Here is a 10958-nt window from a genome sequence, read left to right as displayed (position 1 = left end):
TTCAAGTGAAGCCAAACTTAAAGACTATGTGCTGTTAGTTATTTTTCAAAAATAAATTAGGTACATTTTTACAATAAACAAACACCCATGTTTCCACAGCAGGACACTGGATTTGCCTTGGACGCCACATGCTGGAGAGGTGCTGTTGCAAACTCTAACAACAAACTAAGAAACTAGTAAACAAACAATAACCCAAGTGTGAATATTTACCGTATTTTTACCGTAACAAGTGCAGTGAAGGCTCCCTTCCATAAAACACGTAAGAGTGCTAACACTAGATGTGACAATGTATTTATCAACTTACTACGGCCCAATCCCAACACTCGCACTTGCACCCTCGCGCCATTCAATTGCGCGTTCCTGGCATAGGGTGTCCCGATTCTCAAGTGAGGAAGATGACCACACCCCCATTGCACCCTCCTTAATCTGCGCTTCACCCAAGTCCGCAGCGATGCAGACCTCAGGCAAGGGTATTACCCACAAGTCATTGCTGGAGGAGAAAAGGCTCAAGTTCCTTTTCTGAAATATGTATTTTCAAAATAAATTAGTTCATTTTAGGATGATTAGTTGATGCTCTGAGTGTTTTAGACAAAGCAGCAATGAAGTAAAATTTATTTCAAATAATTGCTTTGTTGTTTGTTTGAAAGATGTTAATAAAAGGTTTTTGAAATAAGTTTCACAGGAACCAGCATCCCGGCATGCATTGCGATCGATGACTCAATGCTCCCTGTCTCAGTTCGGCAACTATTTGCACACTTGTATACTACGCACTCAAACCCTACTGCACACTTTCTCCAAGTGCACTTTGCTGAAGACCACAGGGCGCTGTGCGAGTATTGAGATTGGGCCTAGGAGTTGTCTTTGCTTGTCATCTAGAACCTTCTGGGCACTGATCTGTAACTGCTAACGACTATGTACACAGGCAACAGGAGTGAGAAAGTGAATTTTTGATTAGAAAAGTGCTGCAGTGACCAAATTTGACCACAGGATGTCATTATTCTTACATATTACATGTTTAATGGGGGGGGGGGGGGGCGCAAAACCACAATCCTGCCTAAAAGGCACCAAAAGACAGAAGCCAGCTTGCCACAAACCTTCAACCCTCATGCACTGAAATCAACACAGACTGAAACACGCAAACCGTTTATGGGTCTAAAAATTAAACAGGTTACTTGGCAGAACAGCAGGGTGCCTTTAGTTTTTTTTATTGATTTTCTGCTAACCCACACTTCCACAACACAGTATTATTAGGGGCTCGTGAAATTATATAATGTTTTTAAACACCACTCAACATTTTCTTCCTGAGCAGATCATTTCAGACAATTTCACTTTTTCATCGGCATGAAGAAAAGCAACAATTTTCACTTTCTGTTTTAACGACACGCAGCATAGGTAGTGTTACTGTCATCCCCGCAATGCTAAGTGAAGAAGAAGCTTTACTGTAAAAGACATTAGATAACATAACTAAGAGCCAGGCTGTTGTCAGGAACAGGAACAGTTTTTGCTGCAGTGTCCCTCTCAAAGGTGGCAGCTTACAACAGATTATAATGCATCCAACTCTAAATCCAAGAATGACTTTTATCAGCATCACATTTTTAAAGTTCGCACAGAGCTCTAATTGCACATTAACGTTATAAAATTGCTGCACAACTCTCTGTTCTAAATCACACAGAAAAGAAGTCAACTCCATCTGTTACTCAACCCCTGAGGTGATTAAACAAACATGACCTCAATCTCTCTCCTGTTTGCTCCTTGGCATCTGCTGGCAAACCACCTGTTTCGCTTACTGCTAATTTGACACTCTCTGGGGAGATGATGGATGTGCATTCAAAAGCCTGCTGACACGAAACCCAACAGTCTTTCTCTGTATGCAAACTCCTCATGGCTTCAAGCTGTGTTTAGGAAAATAGCACTGACTTTCACATGAAGGGAACTAAATATGATGTGGAGCAGGAATGTCACCGAGTGTTTATCCTACTCTAAATGATCTGATATGCAATACCAGGAATTAAACAGTCTACTGATCAAGTACTTTTCCATGTTTCTTTAGATCAGACGTTTTTAATTTGTTTTTGGTTTTATCTGTCTTTACCTCTAAACCAGTGGTACTCACTCCTGGTTCTGGAGAGTCGGTATCCAACATGTTTTCCTTGTTTCTTCACTCCAACACACCTAATTCAGTGGTTGAATCACCTGTGCAGCAGCTCATCAGGCTCTTCAGAAGCCTGTTAATCACCTGCTGATTGAAATCAGGTGTGAAACAGGGTTAAAACTAAATCATGCTGGATACCGGCTCTCCAGGACCAGGAGTTAGTACCACTGATCTAAACCTTGTTGAGGTAATGTAAATAAGTACTTTTTCCACCATGTGTAACATCCAGAAATAGTCAGTTTTCACCTACATATTGCCCTACATGCCACCGGTCATCTACAGACCTAATTCCAACCTCTAAAGTGGATTTTACGTTCTATCTTCCAACAAGCCACAAGATTCTGCAAACCTTGTTGACATTTCAGGAGGAACAAGATGTAAGCCTGTGTTCCCAAACAAAGCCTTCTTTTGATAACACCGCAGGATTGCTCACTCTCATTAAAAAGGAACTTTTACAACTCTAAGTTAAATAATCATTAAATAATAATACGGTTGAATGAGCAAATGTTACGTGAATACTAATGAAATTTTTTGATTAATCTGTGCTTAAATTACTGTGGTTGAAATGAATTTTATTATTACAGTGAAACATTTTGGTGTTGTGATCAGTAATGTTTGGTTTAACAAGTTAATCATTATCTACACTCAGACACAATGTTCATTGTGTCTCAGCAGGTGATCAGTAACATTGGAGCACCACAGGGGACTGTACTCTCACCATTCCTTTTCACCCTGTACACCTCAGACTTCCAGTACAAATCAGAGACCTGTCATCTACTTAAATACTCAGATGACTGCAGTTGTTGAGTGTATCAGAGATGGACAGGAAGCTGAGTACAGAGAGCTGGTGGAGCGCTTTGTGGCATGGTGTGGAAACAATCATCTGACCTTGAATGTGAACAAAACAAAGGAGATGATTTTAGACTTCAGAAGAAACAGGGTGGAGTCAAACACTGTTTCCATCATGGGAGAAGAAGTGGAGGTGGTTGAGGAATACAAATACTTTGGAGTTCACCTGGACAACAGACTGGACTGGAGAAAGAACAGCAAAGCCGTTTACAAGAAGGGACACAGCAGACTGCACTTCTTGAGGATGCTTAGGTCCTTCAGTGTCTGTAGCAAGATGCTGCAGATCTTCTACAAGTCTGTTGTTGAGAGTGTAATCTCTTCAGCCATCGTCTGTTGGGGTAGCAGCATCAGAAGCAGGGACCTGAAAAGGCTCAACAGGCTAATAAAAAAAGCTGGTTCTGTTCTGGGAATGACTGTGGAACCACTGGAGGAGATAATGCAAAGAAGGATTCTCCAGAGAATCAAGAAAATGATGGACAACCCTGAACATTCTCTTCACAAGACTGTCCGACAACGGAAGAGTGTCTTCAGTCAGAAGCTTCTTCAGTTTCGCTGCAACACTGACCGCTACTGGAGATCCTTCCTGCCAACAGCCATTGTAATATACAATAACTCTTTGACGACTTGATTATTATTATTATTCTGAGCTACTACAGCAATCAATTTCCCTCAGGGATTAATAAAGTATTTTTGAATTGAATTGAATTAGAGATAAATTAAAGTTAAAGTAAGGTCACCACACATAGATATTTTCTTACCCACAAATCAAAGCATCCTGTATCTGAGGAGGCGTGATGTTCTGAGGGTTGTTTGTTAAAACCTCTTAACATGGCACGTCCCAATTGGCCACGTAAATCATAATATGAGAATATTAAAACAGGATTGCATTCTGTGAGATTCAGCATTTTGTTAGTTGAGCTAACTCTGACTGGCCACACGGACATTATTCGACTATTTAACCTTCCCCTCACCCCAATCCTAACCTTAAGGTCCATAAACTGTGACCTTAAGGTTAGGATTGGGGTGAGGGGAAGGTTAAGTAGTTCTAATGTCCATCTCACCACCGGCGTCGTATACTGACGCTGTGTGACACTGCGACAGCTGTTTGTCCCTGATCGTCGTCTCCTGACGCACTGGGGCGTCCCGAATTGTCATATATTGACGCTTGGTCACACGTCATATTTGACGCCTTGGGTGTGAGAATGTGTTGGCAAAACGGTTCCTTCAGCTATTCAGAAACAGCTGCCATAGACACAAACTAGTTCCAACCTGTATGCCCGGTGACATCTCTGGACTGGAGCGCCGGTACTGCGGTTAATCTACTGAACCTCGGTGCCCAGAGGTCATCCGACCTTCCTGACCTCCGGATCCGTGAAGAGGGTCTCCAAAAAAGGGTGAGGTAGACACACATGATTGCATCTGATGCCGTTTTGATAAGAACCAACTTCATAGTTTAATGCAAACCAAATTATTTTCACACCCAGAACTCAGTTCTTCTAAATACAAGGTTCTGATAAACACACACCATTAAATCACCATACATCACATCCCATCCACTTAGATTCATCCATCATAGTAACCTTGGTTAACTTGTCATGTTTTTAATTGTTTGGAAAATAAATTCTTACTTTTATAAACTTGAGTCTCTGTCTGAATTGATACGAAGTGTGTTTGATCCCTGAAAAGCAAAGAATCCTAGAATCTTCTGATTAAACATCCAAAGACATAGTAGGTTGATGTTCTATATTTATAAAGAATATCACAGCTTATTGGTCATAAGTAAAGGTAATATATTAAGCTTAAAAGCAACAATATTTAACCCTACACTATGCTTTTTGCATAAGACAACTTATCTTACCTACATACTAGAATAGAAAATAAATGCCTTTATTATACCTCAGTGGGGATATGTTTTCACAGCAGCAATCACATTTACAAAACGGGCAACAGAGAATAAAATACATACATTGAGCATAAAACATTAAAGTATACATGCAAGAAATACCTAAAAGATTCAAATGAATTTTAAAAACATTAAAAAAATTAAAAATAAAATACCATGTAGAGAGACTAGCAGGAGTAAGAACATGAATAGAGAAACATGCTATTAAGATCTAATTGAGTGCAAATAGAAAAACAACAGAACTGTGCAAATCAGAAAAGCAGCAGCAATGCAATAAACTGTTTACTGGTTTTGCTGGGATCAGGTGTGGTTATAGATTCGAAACAGCTGCTGGGAGGGAGGATCTGTGATAACGTTCTTTTGTGCACTCAGGATGTCTGTCACTGAAAGAGCTCTCCAGCTTCACAACAGCTAAATGCATGGGGTGGAAGACATTGTCTAACAGTGATGTGATTTTTGCCACAGTCCTTCTATCTCCTGCCTCCTGCACTGGATCGAGTGGAAATCCTGGGATAGAGCTGCTTCTTAATGTGCTATCTAATCTCGGTCTTTCAGCAGCAAATGAGCTTCTGCCCCAACAAACCACATCATAAAATATAGCTGATATGATATAGCTGAAATGGACAAGCTGCTCCTTCTGAACAGGACCAACCGAGATTTTGCACACTCCGCTGTCCTCTGCTTTACGGAAACGTGGCTCAGTGACTTGATTCCTGATAATGGCTTATACCTGCCCGGGTTTTGTTTACATCGCGCAGACCGGGAAAAAGAGCCACCAGGGAAGACAAAAGGAGGTGGAATCTGCTTCTACATTAATGAATGTTGGTGTACAGACGCTACAGTTCTCAGTAAACATTGTAGCTCAAACTTGGAGACAATATTTTTGAACTGTAAGCCATTTTACTCCCCGCGGGAAATATCATCATTCATTTTGATTGGAGTTTACATACATCCTCAAGCAGATGTGAGTGTTGCATTGCAGACTCTCGCCGATCAAGTTACCTCCACAGAGAACAAGTACCCAGACTCAGTGCTCATTATTTTGGGTGATTTCAATCAGGCTAAACTTAATACCGAACTACCGAAATACAGACAGCACATCAGATGTCCTACAAGAGGCAAAAACATATTGGATCATTGCTACACAGTTCTTAAAGGGGCATACCACTCTGTCCCTCGTGCAGCTCTCGGCCTCTCTGACCATAATTTGATTCATCTTATCCCCACTTATAAACAAAAACTAAAATCTGTAAAGCCAGCCATCAGGACAGTGAGGAAATGGACAAATGAAGCAAACGAGGAGTTGCAGGACTGTTTTGATTGTACGGACTGGAGAGTATTTGCAGATGCCACAGGTGATCTGAACGAGCTAACAGACACTGTGACATCCTACATCACCTTCTGTGAGGAAGTGTGTGTGCCAACAAAGACTTTTTGCACCTTTAATAACAACAAGCCATGGTTTACAGCAACTCTGAGCCAGTTGAGACGGGCAAAGGAGCAGGCTTATAGGGCAGGAGACAGGCCTCTGTACAAACCACTCAGGAACACGTTGAACAAGGAGATCAGAGCTGCTAAAATTAAGTATGCAGCAAAGCTGAAAAACCAGTTTACAGCCAACAACCCCACATTATTGTGGAGAAACATTCAGCAAATTACCAACTACAGGAGACCAACCTCCATTTCTGATGCTAATCATGGCCTTGCTGAGGAGCTAAATGGCTTTTATTGTCGCTTTGAGGAAAGGAATGTCACACCCCTCCTCCACTCCAGCATAGCGGCAGCCGCCACCCCTCACCTGGACACTCTTACTCCTCTTTCCTCTAAATCACAAGCTACGTTCCTTGTGAAGGAAGAGGATGTCTGCAACATCTTTAGGAGACAGAACGTACGGAAGGCACCAGGCCCAGACGGAGTAACTCCTTCCTGCCTCAGGACCTGTGCTGTCCAACTAGCACCTGTCTTCACAACGATATTCAACAGATCGCTGGAGCTGTGTGAGGTTCCATCATGCTTCAAAAGCTCAACTATCATCCAAGTACCGAAGAAATCCTCCCCTACAGAATTGAATGACTACAGACCCGTGGCTTTGACATCAGTAGTCATGAAGTCCTTTGAGCGCTTGGTGCTGTCCCATCTTAAAAGCACCACAGGCCACCAGCTGGATCCCCTGCAGTTTGCATATAGGGCAAACAGGTCAGTGGATGATGCAATTAACATGGGGCTGCACTTCATCCTGGAACATCTTGATCAACCGAGGACCTACGCAAGAATATTGTTTGTGGATTTTAGCTCTGCTTTTAACACCGTTATACCAGAAATCCTCACCTCAAAGCTTTCTCAGCTCACTGTTTCCCCTGCCATGTGTCAGTGGATTTCCAGCTTCCTGACAAATAGGAGCCAGCATGTGCGGTTGAACAATGTTACGTCTGGCACAAGGCTGATCAGCACCGGTACACCACAGGGGTGTGTCCTTTCTCCACTGCTCTTTTCTTTGTACATCAATGACTGCACCTCTAATGACTCAGCTGTAAAAATCCTGAAATTTGCTGCGACTAGACTCATAGAATCTGGGGTTACAATACGTAACCAACGTTCTATTTCGTCTAGTCTTAGCCCTTAAGCTAGCTGCTATTGGAATAATGCGCAGCTGGATGGGTTTACGCCACACTGGTTAGCTCAACCAATGGACACACCCAACATGTCTCCTTTTAGCGAGGGTCGCTCAGCCTTAGCCCAGGGCTTCAAAGGCTGAGGCAGCCAGAGAGAAGAGTGGGGCCCCCACTAAAAATATCATCCACAAGAGGATGAAATTCATTCAGGTAGGGCTAATGTGGTGCCATAATGCTTTCACTTAGCCTGCTGAGGTCCAAGCACTGAACGAGTGATGGATCCTGAAGACACATCTCGTAAATAATACAGAGTAAAGCAACAGGGTGAAGCCCATGAAGCAGCCTGACAAATGTCTTCCATCGACACACCAATGTGGAGCGCCATAGAAGAGGAAATCCCTCTGGCTGAGTGAGCCCTGAGTGTCTCAGGAGGATCCCGCCCTGATGATGTGTAAGTGAGTGAAATGGCGTCACACAGCCAGTGTGAAAGACGCTGGGTCGACAGCGCTTGCCCAAGGTAAGAATCTCTGTAGTGCAAAAACAGGCTTTGTGAGAGACAAATCCCTGAAGTGTGTGACACATATCGCGAGAGCGCACGCACCGGGCAGAGAAGGTGGGAAGCCGCCTCCTCATCAGAATTATGGGGAGGAGGAAAATGTCCAGCCAATGAAATTGACCTGGATTTGAAGGAAGTATTAATGTTTTTGGGCACAAAGGCTGGTTTGGGGCATTAAACATCAGACCCGCCATCTTCCTGGATCCTGAGACATGCGCAAGCCACTGAGAGAGCGGTTAGGTCGCTCACTCTCTTGACTGATGCCAGTGCCAGCAGCAAGGCAGTTTTGAGTGACAGGAACTTGAGTGAGACCTGGTCCAAGGGTTCAAATGGGGCTTCAGATAAGCCGCGCAAAACCACCGTTAGGTCCCTCTGGGGGAATAGCGGGTGGGACACAGGTCTGTTCCTTCTGACACCTTTTAGAAAACGTTTTGTGAGGGGGTGATTGAAAACAGATCTATCTCCAAAGCCCTGGTGACAGGATGAGATAGCTGCAGCATATGTTTTAATAGTGCTAAATGCGAGGCCCCTGTCCATCAGCATCTGCAGAAACGATAGCACATCCGCCAGCTGGCAGGAGAGCGCTTGAACATTCCGCTCTGTGCACCATTTCTGGAAAGCTGCCCATTTAGCAGCATAAGATGTGACGGTAGAAGGCGCCCGTGCACTCTGAATCGTGGCGACCACATCATGCGGCAGCCCAGAAGCCTCTAAGCGTGACTGCTCAGCGGCCAGACCCACAGCCGTTGGCCTATTTCCAGAGGATGTTTGATTATCCCATCTGCCTGGAGAAGGGTGTCCGCCCTCCACGGAAGCCTCCACGGGGAGCCGGACACTAGCGCTTGCAGGTCTGGAAACCATGATGCGGACAAGCATCTGGGAGCTACCAGAATTACCGAGAGCTGTTCCGACCGAACTCGGTCCAGGAGACGGGAAATCAGTGGGACTGGCGGAAATGCATACAAGAGCGTCTGAGGCCAGGGCTGGTATGAGAAGGCGTCCGCTCCGAGTGGGGGATGGTCCCGGGGACTCAGGGAAAACCACAGGCGACACCGAGCATTTTCGTGAGCCACGATCAGATCCACAGAGGGTTCCCCGAACTTGATCCAGATCTGTGATATCAGTGCAGGATGCAGACGCCAGTCGGAGTCGCGGGGTCCCCCTCTCGACAGGATGTCTGCTGCCACATTCAGGACCCCCGGAATGTAGGTGGCTTAGATGGACAGCAGGTGGACATGTGCCCAACACAGTAAATCTGTGGCTTTGTGCAATAGTGGGAGGGATCGAACTCCCCCTTGGCGATTTATGTAGGCTGCCACCACCTGGTTGTCTGTGTGAACTTTGACATGACGGCCCTCGAGAAGGGCAGCGAAGTGTCTGATCACATTCCTCACTGTCATAAGCTCCAACACATTAATGTGCTCGTGTGTGTGGGAGGGCCAGCGATCTGCCACCATATGGGACAAGCACGTGCCCCCCCATTCCCAACAGTGACGCACTCGTAAACACAGATATGTGTGACGTAGGACGTTCGATGGGAACCCTGTGTGAGAGGATACAGGGATTGCCCCAGTGAGCGAGGTCCCTGCCACTGAAGGGGGAACCCTCAACATACGTCTCTTCTGACGTATCAGGTGTACCCGGAAGCAGATGAACCAACGCTGCAGGCGTCTCGTGTGCAGTAAACCTAACGGCACCACAGCGTGGGCTGCAGCCATCATGCCCAGAAGTTTCATGACTAACAGGGCTCTCACGATCTTACGGGGTTGCACGCGGGAGATCACCGTGGTGAGATCTGCCGCTCTCGCCGGAGACAAACGTGCTCTCATTCGGGAGGCGTTCAGCTCCACCCCGAGAAACACAATCGACTGGGATGGAAGGATGGAGCTCTTTTCCCAGTTTATGGAAAACCCCAGGGATTAACTTCCTGGTTTGCTCTGACGCCTCGCCCTTGGACCGGGCGCATAGGAGCAGATCGTCCAGGTAAAATAAAACCCTCATTCCTGCCGTGCACAATGGCTGCAGAGCGGTCTCCAGACAATTGGAGAAGGTGCGCGGGGCTAGTGAGTAGCCGAAAGGGAGACGATTGAACTGGTATTGAACTCCCTTGAATGAAAAGCGCAGGAACTTCCGATGTTTGGGAATTACTTGGATGTGGAAGTATACGTCTTTCAGGTCTATTGATGTGAACCAGTCCCCGGAGCGTACGTATTCTAGGACTTGCCTCATTGTTAACATGTGGAAATGCATCACTGCTATGGAGCAGTTGAACAGGGAAAGGTCGAGAATTGGTCTCATTCCTCCCGACTTCTTTGGTACTACGAAGTAGCGGGAGTAGAAGCCTGAGAGCTCTTGTCCGCGAGGGACTTGGGAAATGGCGTCCTTGGACAAAAGTTCCCGCAGCTCCAGCTCCAGGGCCTGAGATTGTTCCTGTGACGTGAACATCGTCTCCACAATCCCGTTGAAGGGAGGAGGAGCGGACTGAAAATGGAGTGTGTGACCGCAATGAATGGTCTCTGATATCCATTTGCTCATGAGACAAAGGCGGCGCCATTCTTGCGCACGTTGCGATAGCGGACGCGTGTTCGAGGTCACGTGAACGACGTCTGAGGACTGGGTTTGCGCCCTTACCGCCGTCGCTCGCACCAGAGAACTGGGAGCGACCCATGGAGGGCTGCGCTCGAAAGGGCGAGTGTGAAAAAGCTGGAAAAGGCTGATCCGCACCACGGAGCGTGGAGTCCAGAGATAAAGGACGAGTGGGAGCCGGGTCCATGCATGGGGATGACAAAGTGCCAGCGGATGGAGCCGTGCACTGTGTCGCCCTACGTTGTGGGTGAAGCTGGATGTGTTGGGCCGGTGCGCAAATGGAGCGCACCCGGACAGCGT

Source organism: Nothobranchius furzeri, chromosome 12, assembly GCF_043380555.1.
Source record: "Nothobranchius furzeri strain GRZ-AD chromosome 12, NfurGRZ-RIMD1, whole genome shotgun sequence".
In the NCBI taxonomy this organism is placed as follows: domain Eukaryota; kingdom Metazoa; phylum Chordata; class Actinopteri; order Cyprinodontiformes; family Nothobranchiidae; genus Nothobranchius; species Nothobranchius furzeri.
This window is presented reverse-complemented; position numbering follows the sequence as displayed.